The 17,981-nt window shown below is 40.9% G+C and overlaps 1 protein-coding gene across 3 annotated transcripts in view; it reads left to right on the forward strand.

Moving 5' to 3' along the window:
• The window catches only part of ARHGAP35 (Rho GTPase activating protein 35), a 170,761-nt gene that overhangs the window by 46,340 nt on the left and 106,440 nt on the right, over positions 1–17,981 (forward strand). The window contains exon 1 of one of the 3 annotated variants that reach the window (XM_069089104.1): positions 8,869–9,168. The exons of the other annotated variants lie outside the window; for them this stretch is intronic. The gene's annotated coding sequence lies outside the window, so the exon portion shown is untranslated. Of the gene's footprint in view, positions 1–8,868; positions 9,169–17,981 lie in introns of those variants that run through there. 3 annotated transcript variants of the gene reach the window in all.

The raw sequence follows: 17,981 nt of genomic DNA on the forward strand, positions 1-17,981 counted from the left end.
GGGGGGGGGGGGACGGTGCATACAGAGGGTACCGTAATGTAGCGTGTAGCGCAAGGGATCACCTTCACTACAGTAGCAATCTCAATAGGGCTTATTTTCGGGGGAGGGCTTATTTTAGAGGAATCTTACACAGTAAGGGGAGGGCTTATTTTCGGGATAGGTCTTATTATCGGGGAAACACGGTAGTTGCCTAAGCTGGAATGTTTATAGATACTTTTGTGAAGGATTCATAGGAATAGCTTGTCACTGTTTCAAGCTGAGATAAACAATTCATGAGTTGTTGCTGGGCAGAGTTAATGCTCTGAAGCTGGGGTGGGGAGTGATTTTACAAACTGATGTTACAAATTGGTATTACAAATTGATGTTACAAATATAGATCCCAAGCATCCCATCATTGGGACCAAAAGCGATGTAACTTTGCTCTTCAAGGCTCTTGCTTCCTCTTGACTGAAAGTGCTTCTTTCTACCCTGGAACTATGATCTAGAAGTGGGTATAGGCAATGGAGTTGCCCAACTGGTCCTGTGTCCAGTGCCAGCCCAGGGGTCCCCTATAATCTCCTTCTAACCAGTTGTCAGGTCCCCTTACAGTCTCAAAGCTACTGCTGTTTGAGTCAACACCGCCTAGTCCCACCACTGGTGTTTCATCCACAGGGTGGTCTGGGCCAGCCTTCCCCATGTCACAGATCTCTCTTTCTGATGTCCTACCGTGTTTCCCCGATAATAAGACACTGTCTTATTAAATTTTTTGGACATAAAAACACCAGAGGGCTTATTTTCAGGGGAGGGCTTATTTTAATGAACATTGACAGCAATTTTAATAAACAGGTAAATGTGAACAAAAAAATGTACCAGCAAGCAAATCACTGGGGAAGAACAGGATGATGCGCTCACTGCTGCGGCTCTGATTGGATGCAGCTCGGAGCGCGGCGTGCATTTCACCGGGGGGGGGGGAAGGGTGCAGACAGAGGGGACCGTAATGTAGCGTGTAGGGCAGGGGATCCCCTTCCCTACAGTAGCAATCCAAATAGGGCTTATTTTAGAGGAATCTTACACAGTAAGGGGAGGGCTTATTTTCGGGATAGGTCTTATTATCGGGGAAACACGGTAAGTTGTCTTGGCCACTCTGACTTTATGCTCGCTCTGCCACTCCAGAATTCGATTTGAGGTGTTATTTTAAATTTGTGGAGGGGGATGTTGAGAGAACTTGGCTGAGTGCTTTCATTACTCTGCCATCTTTGCTCCAACCCCCCACAACTAGATGGTAGTCATTTAAAAAAATGCTCAACCTCCCTCATAAATGAGAGTGATAATAAAAGGCATCCACAGTTAGTGGGCATGGCATGGAGGAGGAGCAGAGAGGTAGGAGCAGGAAAAACCAGAGAGGAGAGCAGCGTCCGGTGCTGTGGAGGCATCGGGAAGAGTCAGGAAGGGAGCAAAGTCAGTACAAATGATTTCATTTAGAAAGAGATGAATGGACAGAGGATCCTAATGAAGATAAGAGGGGGGAATGTGAATGTGCTGATACTTTATTCACATTAACTTAAATATGACTATTAATTAAAAAACTTTACTGGCTTCCTGTTGCTTATATGATAAAATAATAGCCCCTTAGTGTGGCATTTAAAGCTCTCCCCAGTCTGATTCCTGTCTTTCCTGAAGATTCAGCTTCTGTCTCTCCTGCTGCTGGCCTTCCCTTTGAGATTTCTTGTTGAATCATTTCATTTGCATCCAACTCTCCACGACCCCATTGGGTATTTTCTTGGCAGAGATACTGGACCATTTGCCATTTCCTTCTCCAGCTAATTTTGCAGATGCGGAAACTGAGTCAAAGGGTTCAGTGACTTGCCCAGGCTAGATAGTGTCAGAGGTCAGATTTGAACTCTGGAAGACCAGTCTTCCTGACCCCAGGCCTGGAGCTCTCTGCACTGTGGTGTCCCCTAGCTGCCTTCCCTTTGAGATTACCTTGGAAGAATATCCTTTGCAAGTTATCTCCCGCATTAGAATGTGAGCTCCTTTGAGGGCAGGGACCATTTGCCTTTCTTTGTATCTCCCGAAATGAGCACAGGGCCTGTCACATAGGATGAGCTTAATAAATGCTGGTAACTGAGTGATTTTCAATCATTGAGCTACTTTTCTCTTCTTAAACTAGTACAACATGGTTTCACTAATTCTTGCCTTATAATATATTTTGAGGTTTAGAAATACTGTTCCCTTTTCAGTCCCAACTTTTCTTATTGCTTTCCTTGATGTTAGAGATCTTTTGTTCATTCAGTTGGATATTCTTTTGTTTAGTTCTATAAAATAGAGGTGTCAGACTTGAGACGCTCTGGCTCAAGCAGCCGAAAGAACTCCTGAGTTCCGTCTGAACCAGATTAAAATGTCATTGGGAAATATATGACAAAATGAAGAAAAATCCAATACAACATAAACAATAATTACTTGTGCTTTTTAAATCACTAGAGGGTCAGCAGGGATCTGTTTCTGTTTGAATTTGGCACCCCTTCTGGAAGGCAACCCTTTGGTATTGTGATTATTATAGCACAGAGTCTGTAAGTTCAATTAATGAGACACAGAAAGTACAGACAGCTACACCAGGAATGGATCAAGTGAAGAAAGAGAACCATAGAACAGCAGTGGAGATGGGGCCTGGATCCATCACCAAGGAGACACCTTTTCTGCAATGATTCTCGGATCTAGAGCTCCAGACTTAAAGATTCTCCTGAACTATAGTCACGCATCACCAGCTGCCTTTTAGACATCTCATACTGGATATCCTGGAGGCATTTCAAATTTGACACGTCCAAAACTAAACTCACTATCATTCTCCCAAATCCCCTCTTCTTCTGAACTTCCTTTTACTGTCCAGGGCACTGCTACCCTCCAGGCTGACAGTGTCATCCCTCCAGTTGCCTCACATATCTAGCCTGTTGTCACATATTGTCATTTCCACCTTCCCAAAGGCTCCTGTATACATTGCTTTCTCTCTGCTCACAGGGCCCCCACCCTTTACCTCTTCTCACCTAGACTATTTTATTAGCCTGATGGCATTTAGAATTCTTCATTACCTGGCCCCTTTGTTCCTGTCCTCTGTGCCCAGAGTGCTTTCCCTCCTGACCTCTGCCTCAGTTTCACTGACTTGCTAAGACTTAGCTCATTCTACTTTTGCAAGATGAATCCCTCCTGCCCCTCAGCTGCTGATGCCTCTTCTTCTGCTTTGAAATGGCCTTCTCATCTACTCAGTATATATACCAAAGAATGTGAGCTCCTAGACAAGAGGGACTGGATTTTTTTTTTTGGTCTTTCTTTGTATCCCTATGGCTTAGCACAATGCCTCATATTTAGTGAACTCTTTAGAAGAAAAGCGTGTTGGTGGAGAGTTGCTTAAAACTCTGAAGGGTTAAATTTGGAGGAACTGAGGAAGTTCTGAGTTCTAGTCTGGTCTCAGACCCAGTACAAGGTACTTAACCTGTCTGCTTTAGTTTCCTCATCTGTAAAATGGGGATAATAATAGCACTTGCCTTCTAGGATTGTTGTGAGGATAAGTGAAATAGTATTTGTAAAGCACTTTCAAATCTTTTTTTTTTTTTTTTTAAAGCAATTGGGGTTAAGTAACTTGCTCAAGATTACACGGCCAGTTATTTCTGGGTGTGGTGCTGAGTGTCTGAGCCCGGGATTCGATCTTCAGGTCGTCCCGACACTGGAACCGGTGCTCTTACTCCCTGAGCCACCTGGCCACCCGTAAGCAATTGGGGTTAAGTAACTTGCTCAAGGTTACACGGCCAGGTGTTTCTGGGTGGGTGCTAAGTGTCTGAGCCCGGGATTCGATCTCCAGATCTTCTCAACACTGGAGCCGGTGCTCTTACTTGCTGTGCTACCTGGCTGCCCCAGCACTTTCAAATATTAAAGCACAATAGAAATGCGTGCTATTATTAAATAACTTTCTTAGGACCACATAGCTAGAATGGATCAGATCTGAGGCTAGACTTGAACTGATGCAAGTCTTTTTACCTTTAAAAAAATTTGTCAGTTATTGGAGGGTCTTCCCTTTTTAATTGCTAATTCATTAGGAAATTTCACTGTTGACATTTCCTTTAATTTCTTTTTGTTAAATTTCAAGTTCCAAAATGTTTCTTTCCCTCCCTCCCCACACTAGAGAAGGTGGCCATTTGACACAGACACAGACACATATATAAAATATATATTTATATGTGTATGTATATACACCCACATATATACATATGTAAAACTATACTATACATCTATTTATCAGTTCTTTCTCTGGAGATGGATGGCATCTTCCTTCATAACGTTCTTTGTAGCTACAAATTGATATAAGTACTTATAATACTCAGAATAACTTTGTCATTCACAGTTATTCTTTGAATAATATTGCTGTGACAACATTCTCTTGGTTCTGCTCATTTCATTTTTGTTATTCATGAAAGTCTTTACATATTTTTCCAAAACCAACACGCTCATTATTTCTTACAGCAGTAGTAGTCCATCTTTTTGCTTCCTAAAATAGTTCTTAATATACTGTATCATGTTACCTCTTATAAGCATATCATTAGAAAATATTGATTAAAAATCTTAAAGTAAATTACAGCTCTGAAGTTGCAGCAGTTAACTTTAAAAAGTTACCCACTATAATCAAGTCGAATTTATTCCCACCCTATAAGAATTGTTCAACATTAAGAAAACAGCTCATTTTAAAAAACAAAAACCTTCAAAACCATATGATTTCAGTATCAGTAGATGAATAGAAAGCCTTTGACAAAGTATTGTTTGTACTGATTTATGATAAAAACCTACAAAATATTTACATGGAAAGATTTTTTTTTTAGCCTAAGACCTTTGTAAAACCAACACCTTACATTATATTCAGTGGGGAAACACTGAAAGCTCTTCCAATAAACACAAGAACAAAAATAAGGATGCCCATTTCCCCCACTGTTATTTGATATAACAGTTGAAGAAATGCTGGTATTAGCACTAAGAAGAATTAAAATTAATAATGACAGGCAAAGAGGAGACAAAACTATTTCTGTTTGATGATGAAAATGATGGTTTCCTTGGAAAATCCTTGGGATTCAGTCAGAGAACTAATTGAGACAATAGCCTCAGTAAAGGTGAAGGGTACACAATAAAATTGCAGAAATTGACAGCATTTCTGTATTGATGGGCTCTGCAGTTCTATTAGTCTTTGAATTCAGGAGATCCTTTAAAAAGCCACTTTGCTTTTTTCCATCAATTAGCAGTTTTAGTGTTTGCTTGTTCCTGTGCCCTTCCTCCTTGGCAGACCTGTAATCATCAGGGAGCCACAGGATCTCTGGTTTCAGTACGGGAAGGAAATTACATCCTTGATTATAGATGAGCAGAAGTTTGCTCTCCTGTTCTTCTAAGTTGGAAAGGCTAGTGCCTAACCAGGATCGGAGGAAGAGTGGCCGCCACCATTCCGGTGTCAGTATTTCCTTTGTAAACACTTGTTTTAAGGTGCCTTTTTTTGCTCCAGGTTGTGAAATTAGCCAGTGGGTGTGGCTGTGGGGGATAGGAATGTTGTGGCCACAGTGGGTGGATCACTTTCTCTGCAGTACCAGGACCTAGTAAAGAATGAACACATCCAGTTACTATATATTGTGTGCTCTGTGGTATTTGGCCTCCCTGGGGGCTCTGGAGCCAGATGGAACACAGGATGGTGGATCCAGACCTCAGAGACCATTGAGGGCAGTGCTCCCGGAGGCCGAGGGTGCATGAGTGACTCGGCAAGATTATAAACATTGGTGTCAGCATTTGAATCCAGGCCCCACACATCCTGAGCCAGTACTCTTTATGTGCCTCTACTGGTCAGCCTCATACAGCTGCCTTGATTGCCAGCTGTGGATTTTGAATATGCTACTTCACCTTTCTGGGCCTCAAGTTTCCTTCTCTGCAAATTGAGATAATGCCACTTTAGTGTGGATGTAAGTTGTACTTTTTTCTTACATCTGGGTGGTGTAAAATCATGAGTATAACCTATAATTATTCTTTTTCTTATACACTTCTATTTTTTTTTCTTTTCAAAGAGATCTCAGCATAGGGTTGTAGCTTGTATTCGGAGATAGCTTATGTTTGGAAATATAAGAGTTATAAGAGTATCAGTGGATACCATAAAATACCATTATGGCTAAGAAAGGGAATCTCCAGGGTTGCACTGTAGGAGAAGAAACTCGGCATTGCCCAGCCTAGATTTTTGAGGTTTGTAGCATCAGTTGAGTTTCTTGTCTTATCATTTTTTTTTTGCTTGTACTTCACTGTCATTTCTGGATTCGCTGTCTTTTACTTTGGACCCGAAGGAAAGCAGGAAAATAAGACCAGCTAGCAAATTGACCTCATCTGATCATATGGACATCTTCTGAGGCTGCTGGGGGCCTCAATGAGTAATCAGTCGCTCAACTAACATTCATCAGGTGCCGCCTCAGTGCCAGGCCCTGTGCAGAGGCCTGGGCACCCAGTCCCAGCCCACAGGGAGTTCACAGCCCAGTGGGGGAGACAGTATGCAGACCAGTAAATACAGGCAAGCTATTTACAGAATGAATAGGAGATCTCCAGCAGAGGGAAAGAACTAGAATTAGGAGGGCTTGGGAAAAGCTGGGCCTTTGAGATCCTGTGGCCTCAGTGCTTGCTAGTTGCATGGTCGTGGGCAGGTCACTTACTCTCCCTCTGCCTTAGTTTCCTCATCTCTGACATGGAGATAGCAGAAGCCGTCTTGCAGGGCTGATGTGAGCATAAGGTGAGATTATATTTGTAGAGCGTTTTGGAAACCTTGCAGTGCTATGGAAACGTTGGCTCTTGTGTTGGAGCAGTGCAGTCCATGTGCCTTGTCATCCTCCCTTCTCCCCTACTTCTCTCCTGAGAAAATTGGGGCTCTATTTTCCAGGAAGACTGTTCACTACGCTTTATCAGTTGGGCTTACTTTCATTTCCTTTTCATGTATAGCATTGCAGTAATATGTGTTTTTTCTCCTTGTTCTGATTAATTACTTAGTATGCCGTTTATAGAAGTCTTGTATTACTTTCTTATACAATAGTATTCTCTTTCATTACAGTTTCTTCAGCCCAGTCATGAGCTCCCACTTTGTTTACAATTCTTTACTTGCTCAAAAAAAGCTACTGTGAATATTTTGGCATATATGGAGTCTTTCTTTTCCTTTTTGATCACCTCAGGGTGTGTGCCAGCAGTGAGATTGTTGGATCAGAGAAATCTGAACAGTTCAGTCAGTTTTCTTACATAAGTACAAATTGTTTTCCAAAATGCCTGGATCAATTCACAGTTCTACCACTAGGGTATTAGTATGTCTGTCTTCCTTTTAATATGGACTTTACTTTTTTGGCATACTCAAAATTTTTTTTACATATAAGATAAAATCTTAGAATTATTTTAATTCGCATTTTTTAGTAATTTGGAACAATAGTAATTCTTTTGAAAACTGTTCATATCTCTTGACCACTTATCTGCTGGGAAAATGGTTCTGGTGTCTAGTTTACTCATATTTCAATTTCCTATGTATCTTAGCTGTTTTGCTCTTAGAGATACTTGATACAGAGATTTTCCCTCTTACTCAACAGTTTCTCAAAACTTTAAAATTTTATATTATAAAAATTTTCTGATTTGGTCACTTATCATCTTCTTTGTGCCTTATTTGGGTAATGAATCTAACCTCAGCTAACCATAGTTAAGAATAGTACCCTTCTATTATTATCTATTCTTTAATTAGATGGGTTTTTTTTTTCTGTTTAGAGCATGTATCATCTGTTCCTTATAAGCTTCTGGTACCTTGTAAAAAGTACTCTTCTATTGTCCTCTAATTTTAGAAAAGGATATGCCCTTTTCAGTTTAGATTATATATCCATTATAAGCATAGAATGGCATATGGAGTAATATTCTGATTCCAAAGTCATTTTTGTTAAATTTCTTTCCAGTTCTCAAGTGAGGAGGCCGTCTCTGCCTATCGTTGTGATCTTACGTTTCTCCTGACACTGGGCTGCTATATTTTATTGCTTGTGGGCATTGTGTAGCATTGTTCCACTGATCTAATTTTTTTGTTTTTTTAATCAGTAATAACTATATTTGATGATTATGGCATGATGGTGTAGTTTGAGGTCTGCGAATGCTCTTCCTTTTCTCATTTCTACTTTTTTCATCATTTTCTTTGAGGTTTTGACTTTTTATTCCTCCAAATGAATTATTTGGACTAACAAAGTGTCTCCTTTGTGCAGCACGAGATTTGTATATTAAGTAGTATTGTCTATATTCAAAGTATTTAATACCTCATGATGATGTTCTAGAAAGAGAATGGATACATATATATGGCAGAGACACTATGCTTGGGACTGAGGAGTCACAGATGAAAAATAGAGCTGACATTCCACTTGGGGATACAACATGTAATTAAATATAGAAAAGTATATAAAGGAGTGGAGTCAGGATAACAGAGCAGCAGGAAGGAGTACAGTGAGCCACTCCCACCTCTTCCAGTCAGATATAGAAAATGCACTAGACCAAATTCTAATCAGGAAAACAAAAAATATCAAAATAATTTTTCCTCTGAGCCTTTGAGCTGGCTGTCCACCTTATGCCTAGAGCACTCCCTCCTCTGCCTCAGTTTCCCTGGCTTGTTTTAAGACTCAGCTCAATCCCACTTTTGCAAGATGAATCCCTTCTTCCCTCCTCCATCTTCTAAGTACTTGTACTTTGAGATGGCCTTCTATGTACTCAGTATATATTTTACCTATACCTGATAAGTGGCCTGTTGTCTCCCTCATAGATTACAAGTCTCTTGAAGATAAGTACTGGTTCTCTCACACACCCCCCCCCCCCTTTTAAACCTTTCTTTGTGTCCCTGTGGCTTAGCACAGTGTCTGATGATAGTAAATTTAAATGCTCATTGATTAACTGTATGGTGCCTTGCAGGAGAAATTGTTTCCAGCTTCTCCACCATACTCTTTAGGAAGCTAATCATCCTGGAGGTTGCCAGTCAGCCTTGGTACTCACCCCTTATTACTACCTTCTGTCCCCTGATTGCCAGGTGGAGCCATGAATGCCAAACCTCCATTTCAGGAGGGGTCTCAGCACAGACATCTCCTATTTCCCACCTGATTACACTACTCTAAGACTCCACCACACCTTAAGGTCAGGTAACTCCTTTCCTTTTTTCAGGTTCCTTTTGTGTGTGTTGTCTTTCTTTGTTAAATTGTAAGGTCCTTGAGGGCAGGGGACTCTTTTTCTCATTTGTATCCCCAGCACTTACTAAATGCCTGTACATAGGAGGCACTTAATCAATGTTTATTTATTGTTTTCTATTACTACTACCTTCTAGCTTTTTAGACTTTTAATTTTATTTTGTGTCCATAAACTTAAACACCCCTTGTGGTACAGAACAACATACTTCACTGGACTTTGTGAAGAGATGTGTGAAAATCAAAATTGGGAGTAAGAGTTGAAAGGGTTGCCCAGAGTCTGATATTTTGATTTCACTAGTGAACTCTGTGGGACTGGGAACTCCTATCAATCCTCTCTCTAATCTGTGGCTTTCTCTTATAACCTGACAACATTGACAGGTTAGATGATTATTGAAGAGGTTGATCCTTTGGACTCAGAGTCCATTGCTCTCTGTCCACTACTTTATTTATTTTAAAAACTGTTCATGACCTTTGGCCACTTACCGATTTGGTCTTTGGTCTTAATTCATCTCAATTTCCTTTTTATCTTGGGTATCAGAGTTTCATCAGAGATAATTGATGTGAAGGATTTTTTTCCTTAATAATTTTTCATTCTAATTGCACTAATTTTATGTAAAGTCTTTTTACATTTTATATAATCACAATTATCCTTTATCTTCTATCCCTTGTTTTCTATTGTGAATTCTCCCCTGAATAGTAGAACCTGAAAGGTTCCTCTGTTACCCTAGGTTTTTGTTTGTGGCCTTTGAATTTTAGGTTGCTTACCCATTTGGGTAGTGTGGTGGTGTGCGGTGCAAGATGCTAGTCTCTTCCTCATTTCTACACAGTTTCTTTCTTGTTTTTCCCTGTACTCCTTGTGTTTCTTGAATACAGTGCTGTTTGACTAGGTCTTGTTTATCTAGTCTGTTCTACTTACCTAACTTTTCTTATTTTAAAATGTTTTCTTTTTTTATTATGAACATCAACACAAATGAACATTTCAGCATTCAAAGAATAGAAAAGATCACTTTCCAAAGCTCAGTTTTCTCATCTATAAAATAGACATGATAATACTTTTATTATTTATTTCAAAAGGCTGTTGTCAGGAAGTATGTTTTAAACTGCAGATTACTACAGAAATGTGACCTTTTAACATAGATGATGGGAAATGCATATTGACTAATCTTAGTTTATAATTACCTTGGCCTTCCTTCTTTATATATACTTACCTATAACCGGGAAGCCCCTTTATAATATCAGTGTTGGGGAGCAGGGGAGCATGCTCACCTTCCTTGATGAAGTGACACCAGGCTTTTTCTTTTTCTCTTTCAACAAATCTTTTAAGTGCTTTTTATGACTTGGTATGCTAAGTGCTGTATAATTTTGGTTTGAATTGGTTCTGTGCCCAGCAGAAAACCAACACACAATTAGATACTTCTTACATACTGAAGGAGGATATGTTGTTGGAGTTGTTATAAAAGGAGTTTATGCCTAGAGATAGATTATTAAGCCTCACTGTATGCCAGGTACTGTGCTAATCTGGGGAACACATAGAAGGAAAGAGAAAATACCTGCTCTCAAGGAGCTTGTATTCTAACGAGGGAAAACAACATATAAATTGAAGCTTGGGGAGCAGTGGGGGGAGGGGGGCACGGCCCTGCCAGGGTAGAAGTGGTTCTGGGAGATATTCGCCAGTCCACCACTCTGAGGAGGAGGCCATATCATGAATCGAAAGCCTTTGGAAGGAATTGGAGAGGTTATTCTGGGAGTCCTGAACTGGTGCCTGTTTACTTCAAGTAAAAGAGAGTAGGTGTTCTCTGAGGTTCTGCTGACTCTAGGATTCTGAGGACTGCCTTGAGATAATGATGAACTTGCATTGTTGATCTGACATTACTTTGTATAGGGAACCCCTGGAGTTTATTGAGTAAAAGGATGGATGACAGTTATGGCAATATTGCAGCCTATTCAGTAAACTCCAGTGACTCCCTATCTATCACCTCTAGGATCAAATATAAAACCCTCTGTTTGACTTTAATAGCATTCCTAATTATAAATAATACTGTACCTCTACAAACCTCTCCAGTTTTCTTGTACCTCACCAAGTACATTACTGCTGGTGACATTGGCTTCCCGGTTGTTCTATGAACAGACAAGATGCTTCCAGCTCCAGGTACTTTCCCTGAGTGTCCCCCATGCCTGGGATGCTCTCCCTCCTCCTGTCTGTCTCCTGGCTTCCTTAAAGTTCCAGCTAAAATCTCTTATGACATGAAGCCATTCCTCATCATCTCTCTTACTGCTGGTGCCTTCCTTCTGTTAATTACTTCCAGTTATCTTCTTCATAGCTTGTTTGGACACAGTTCTTTCCATGTTGTCTCCCCATCAGACTGTGAAATTCTGGAGGGCCAATACTGTCTTTTACTTTTCTTTGTACCTGTGTACCTGAAGACCCGTCCTCCCCATAACATAGGGCTTGGTATATAGTAGGAGCTTACTAAATGTTATTAACTGACACCTTGTTTTTGATACCTTTACTTAAAATACCAACCATCCTTATCTTAAGCCCTCTCATAAGGCTCTTGTGAGATTCAAATGAGATTGTTTGTGAAAATAAAGCACAAATGTAAGAGATAATCTAATTGTCTTTAAAACAGGTGCCTCTCACTGTTGAAGCAGTGATTTATTTTAGGGGCCCCTATTTCATCTATGAGAGGCTTCCTTCTGCTATTAAGTCTTAGTCTGTAGATGGTGTTCGTGATGTGTGTTGGTGGAAAAAAGTCCATCCCTTTGTGGTGCTGAGTTCTCTGATAAAGTGCTCCAGATAGAGTTTGGTTGGCTCTCAGAGGGTAGCTCTAGTGTCCATCACAAGGCCTGCATTGACAGGGTTTACGGCTTGGAAAGGAACTGCCAGAGCATGGATGCTGTTGGCATGGTCTTTGAGAGCCTAGTATCATTACCACACCCCAAACGAGGCAGTATCTGTTTGGAGAAAAGTAACCCAGTTGTCTCAAGCAGTGTTTGATTCTAAGCAATGTTTTGTAGCATCTGGCAGTCACAGAAACTTAACATGGAAGGGGCATTTACAGATGATCTACCCTAGCTGACATGTATTGTAGTCATCAACAGCACTGTGAGATGTGTGTGTAGGATGTAGACATCCCTGTTGTGTGGCCTGCAGAGGAAAGGCACACTTAGCTGATGGAGGAGAATATTGGAGGCCTTTGCTCAACATAGATTGTTCACATCTGCCTTAATGATAACAGCTGGCACTTATATGGTGCTTTAAGGTTTATCAAGGCTCTTGCTTTTAATAGGTTACTTTGTTGATCATCACAGCAAGTCTGTGAAGTAGGCAATCCAGTTATGATTTCCATTTAATCTTGAGGATCCTGAAGCTTGGAGATGTTACGGAAAATCTGGATTGAACTAAGGCCTCTTTGAGTTCTCAAACTCTAGCAATTCTAAATGATCTATTTAGATGCCTGATGTCTTCCTTCTTCGATTTGTAAGGCCCCAAGTACATGGCTGCTGGTCTCATTGATCTTTTTATCTCACCTTCTACGGTGCATATATTACATATAGTAGGTATTTAATAAACTTTTAAATGGATGAAAGAACATATTTGACTCCTGTCCAGTTTTAATGACTTTTTATATTCTTGAATTTTTTTTAAATTTTAAAATGACTTCTAATTGTACATTATTTATAGAATTTCATTACTGCTAATAGAAGAAGCATGCTTTAGGATTGGCAGTTTTTAGGGTAATGGAAGTGCAAGTAGGAATCGTTAGAAATAATAGTCTCAGCAACACATGCCATTTAAAGACACGATTAGGGAAATTGTAAGGCTTACTGTTAGACATGAAAATAAGCTGACCTATTTTTCCCTAGTCATAGACATGGTTTTTTTTCGGCACCATCTTTTGTTAGTAAGGCATTTGGGGCGTGGAATAATTCCTTCAGTCTTCATGTGTACATTGTGTTTTTCCAAAAGGACAAGAAAATATTTACTTGTTTGTCAGTGCTCAATAACTAATTGCTGAAATAGACAAATTTATCTTGTTTTAAAATCAATATTGAATTTGTATTACTACCAGGAAATTCAGAGGGAAGGCTCCACTGTCATTTTATATCTTGCTTTGGTAGCAGTCTTAGATGCTGACAGTAAAATGCTTGCTAGATGTGCTGTGGTGCCTGGGCCAGTTAGAGGAGTCCAGTCTTGATTTTACCTTGGCTCTGAAGTTGCTTAGTGATGGGTTTGACTTTGTTTCACTTAGTGAATATTTCACAAACATTTAGAGTGCCCACTATGCACTGTGGGGAGATGGGATGACTATGGCCATATAACAGATTTGCCTTTTTCATTTTTTGGTAACTACATTTCATTATATTAGTTTCTTATGTAATCCTGTGCATTTTCTTTCATGCTATTAAAATACTATTAAAACCAGAATTTAGAAAAAGGGGTAGAGGTCTCTAGGATTCTTTTAACTGCGAAGGGGTTCAGGATAAAAAGGGTTCAGGAACCCTGCTTTTGGGGCCTTTGGGGCAGTGAGAGTATAAAATAGTTAATTTTGTGAGATGTCAGATTAGGGAGCCTCCAGAAGGCCAGACTAAGAAGTTTGTTTGCACTGAGCAACAATGAAACTTGAGGCAGAGAAATTTCTCACCTGTCAGTTTTATTGGTTTTGTTTTGATCTGAAGCACCATTAGGATTTTCCCTCAGCTACCTGGATTCCTGACCAGTTGGAAGCTGCTGAGGAAAAAGCCTGCAGTATAAAGTTTAAGGAAGTTGTTTAGCTGAAAACAGCCCCCCTTATTCATCAGTGGAATTTAGTTTCATCCAATGAACATCTTGGCTCAGAGATTTCCCTTCTTTGTTCCGAGTTCTGAATGCCTCAGAACAGGAGCAACTCTGTCATGGTGAAAACTCGGTCGAGTGCCAATTGTAGTCTCGCTAGTCCTGCTTTCTACTCAGAATTCTTATGGATTCATTGTTACTTAGGCTTGAAAACAAATGGAATGTGTGGGGGGGTGGGGTAGGTTTGCCAAACTTGAAATTTGCGTGGCATGAGGGTAAATGCTACGGAAACATCTTTCATAGTTTCTTTGATCAAGACTTAGGGATGTCACTCTGTATTTAGGAATCTAAAATGTGTCCTTTAAGCCAGGTCACTTCTGAAAGGGATTTTCAGATTTTTAGGTTACTCTCTCCCCTTTCCGTATTTTAAACCGTTTTTGTCTTCCCTCCTAGCTCTTTGCCAGGGTGCTGTGCAGTGGCCTGTTGGATGCTCCTGTGTTATGAGGCTGGGTACACATGCCCTTTGCCCAAGAATAGCCCATCTGTTTGCATGAGATTAAGCCTTTCAAGTCCAGCTGGCTAAGAGCTTAAATCAGTCTTTCCAAAGCCCCAGATGACCCATTTCAGAGATTTCCTGTACTCTGGAGCCCTAGCAGACATCCATATTTTTTGCTTCAAGGAAAGTGTATTTTTGCAGCAGGAATTGTGCTATTGTAGTCTGGTGGAACGAACACTAGATTGGGAATGAAAAGAGTCGGCATCAATTCTCAACTCCATCCTTGCTTCATCTTCTAGTGGCTCCTTTCACCTCCAGGATCAAATATAAAATCCTCTGGATGGTAGAGCCCTTCAGAACTTGACTCCTTCATACATTTCAGTCTGCTCATTCCTTTCTTCCTTCCCCATCCTCTCTGATCCAGTGACATGGGCCTCTTTGCTTATTCCTTCAACATGATACTGTCTTCTAGCACAGTGAATTTTCACTGGCTGTTCCCCATGCCTAGAATTCTTTCCCTCCTTATCTCTAGTTCCTGGCTTCCCTGACTTCCTTCAAGTCCCAACTAAAATCCTACCTTCTGCCAGAAGCTTTCCCCAGCCCTTCTCAATGCTCAGGCTTCCCTCTGAGATTATCTCCACGTTATCCTGTCTGTACCTTGTTTGTGCATAGTCAGTTCATATTGCTTACCCCAGCAATCTGTATTGGGAACACCACTCCCAATTTCTGGCCAAACCAGATTAAAGTGTATTTGGGAAATGTTTAATAAAATAAATAAAAATACAAAAGAACATAGATAAGGTGAATATGTGGTTTTTTAAGTCAATATGCGGTCCACAGAGATGGTTATGTGTATATATATATTTCTATTTAGTTTGACAGCACCAAGTCTATCCCATTAGACTCTGAGCTCATCGAGACCAGGGACCTGAGTGGTTTTTTAGTGATTTTTTTGCTTTGTTCTTTGTCCTTTCTTTGGATCCCTAGCACTTAGTGAAGTGCCAGTTAAGAATGAAGAAAATTAGCATTTATTACACATCTGTTACGTGCTAGGACCCTGTGCTAAGCTCTTAACAGAGATCTCATTTGCTCTTCCCGCAACCCTGGGAGGTAGGTACTATTCTTATCCCCATTTTAAAGTTGAGGAAACCAAGGCAGATAGAGGTGAAGTGACTTGCCTGGAGTCACATAGCCAGTCAGGCCCAGCACTCCATCCACTGCCATCCTGAGCTCCTCAGGAGCATGGACTGTTCATCTTTTGCTATTCTTTGTATTTCCAGCGCTTGGCACTTAATAAATGCTTATTGATTCACCACCAACTGACACAGAGTAGGTGCTTAATAAAAGTTTGTTGACTTGTTGAGATGAGCTGTGTATCCTTGGGCAAGTCCCTTCCCTTATCTAGGTGTCATTTTCTTCATTTGTAAAGTACTGGAGTTTGACTGGGTCATAGGATCACAGATCTAGAATTGGAAGGAGCCTTGGAAGTCATTGTAGCCCACCTTCTCATTCTATAAATTGGGAAATAGCTAGCTAGAATGACCAGCACAAGGCCATACAGGTGGCAAGTGGCAGAGCTAGGATTGAAGCTGTATCCTTTGACTGTCATGTTCCTTCCATTTTTAACTATTACAATCACTGTAACAATTGCAATATTGTATAATATTTTGCCTAAATATAAATAATTCCATGATTCTGATTTATTGATCCCATGCTAGCCAATCCCTGGAACAGAAGAGAACTCTGCTAGGGCATGAGGGTTAATACTAATTTGACAATTTCCTCCCCACCAAGTATGTTGGTAGGAGAGGGCAAGATATAACCTTTTGTGCCTGCCATATCCATCATCAGTTGGAACTAAAATTCAGGGTTCCTGGCCCACTGAACCTGGCAGCAGCAGTTCATCTAGAAGGCATTTCAGGCCTGGGAGACCCTGACTCCCGGGGGGGCAAAACCCCCAGATTTGGAGTCAGAGACATAGGGATTCATCCTCATCACTTCAACTCTCTGTTTGACTTTGGGTAGTTACTTAGTCTCTGGGGATTGTGAGTAAAATAGAGCCTTTGGTCCATTCTGGCTTTGATTTAGGCTCTCTTACCTCTGACTTTCTAGGTCTTGTCAGCTTCTAAATTCCCAGCAAGTACTGCTACCAGGTTGTCTGTTTTACAAACCTTTTGAGATACACAATACCAGTCTTCAAGTCAGAAGACCTTAGTTGGTTACTGGATCAGTCATTCACTAGTTATACAGTATTGGATGAATGATTAGAAAGCTTTAGGGCCCTAGTTCCCTCATCTGAAAAATGGCAGGAAGCTTCAAGTGAATCTAATTCCTCCCTATTATTTTTCAGCTGAGGAAATTGAGACCCAGAGAGATGGTGACTCACTTGAGATTTCCCAGTTAAATGACAGAGCTGGGATTGGAGCCTAGATTCTCAGACTCCAGATCCAATGGTAGAAACACTTGGGTTTGCATTTGTTTTTTTTTTTTTTTTAAAGCAATTGGGGTTAAGTAACTTGCTCAAGGTTACACGGCCAGTTATTATTTCTGGGTGTGGTGCTGAGTATCTGAGCCCGGATTTGATCCAGGTCATCCCGACACTGGAGCCGGTGCTCTTACTCGCTGAGCCACCTGGCCGCCCCTAAGCATTTGGGGTTAAGTAACTTGCTCAAGGTTACACGGCCAGGTGTTTCTGGGTGGGTGCTAAGTGTCTGAGCCCGGGATTTGATCTCCAGGTCTTCTCAACACTGGAGCCGGTGCTCTTACTCGCTGTGCTACCTGGCCACCCCTGGGTTTGCATTTGTTGCAGGATTGTTGTGAAGAGAATGCTTTGTAGAGGCCAACAATAAGAATCCTGATTTTCTTATATTTTATTATTTTACTCTTTTTATTTGTGTTACACTCAAAGATAACTATACTCATTGTTAGCCAGGAATGGACTGCCCTTCCTTTTGCTTAAACCTGCCATCTAGACAGTTAATTTAAGGAGGAGGGAGATGTTAGGGGAGTCATATGAGATCACATAAAGTCAGAGCCCGAAGCCTGCCCTTATGGGCTTGGTTGTCAGCCTTTCTTCCCCTAGGCCTTTTCTCTCAGCCAGATAGACCATCCTCTGAACTTGCTGCTTGGGTATCTCCCCTCTTCCTATTTCCCTCTCTTGGAATGCTCTTTATCCTAGGATCATAAGCTCTCCTTAAATAAGCCTCATGGCGGCAGTTAGGTGGCACAGTGAACAGAGCACCAACCCTGGAGTACAGAGGACCGGAGTTCAAATCTGGCCTCAGACTCTTAACACTTAATAGCTGTGTGACCTTGGGCAAGTCACTTAACTCCAATTGCCCTGCCTTCCCCCCTCCAAAAAGAAAAAAAAAATAGGCCTGTCCTCAGGTGGCCAAGAAGTCATTGCCCCCGGTGATGACCCCCTCTTTCTTTACCTGGCCAGATCCTTACGATACTTTGAAGCTTCTCCCTAATCAGCCAAGTCTGAAGT

This window comes from Petaurus breviceps, unplaced genomic scaffold, assembly GCF_028583685.1.
Source record: "Petaurus breviceps papuanus isolate PSGF00001 unplaced genomic scaffold, PetGlider_PUasm1.0 185, whole genome shotgun sequence".
In the NCBI taxonomy this organism is placed as follows: Eukaryota; Metazoa; Chordata; class Mammalia; order Diprotodontia; family Petauridae; genus Petaurus; species Petaurus breviceps.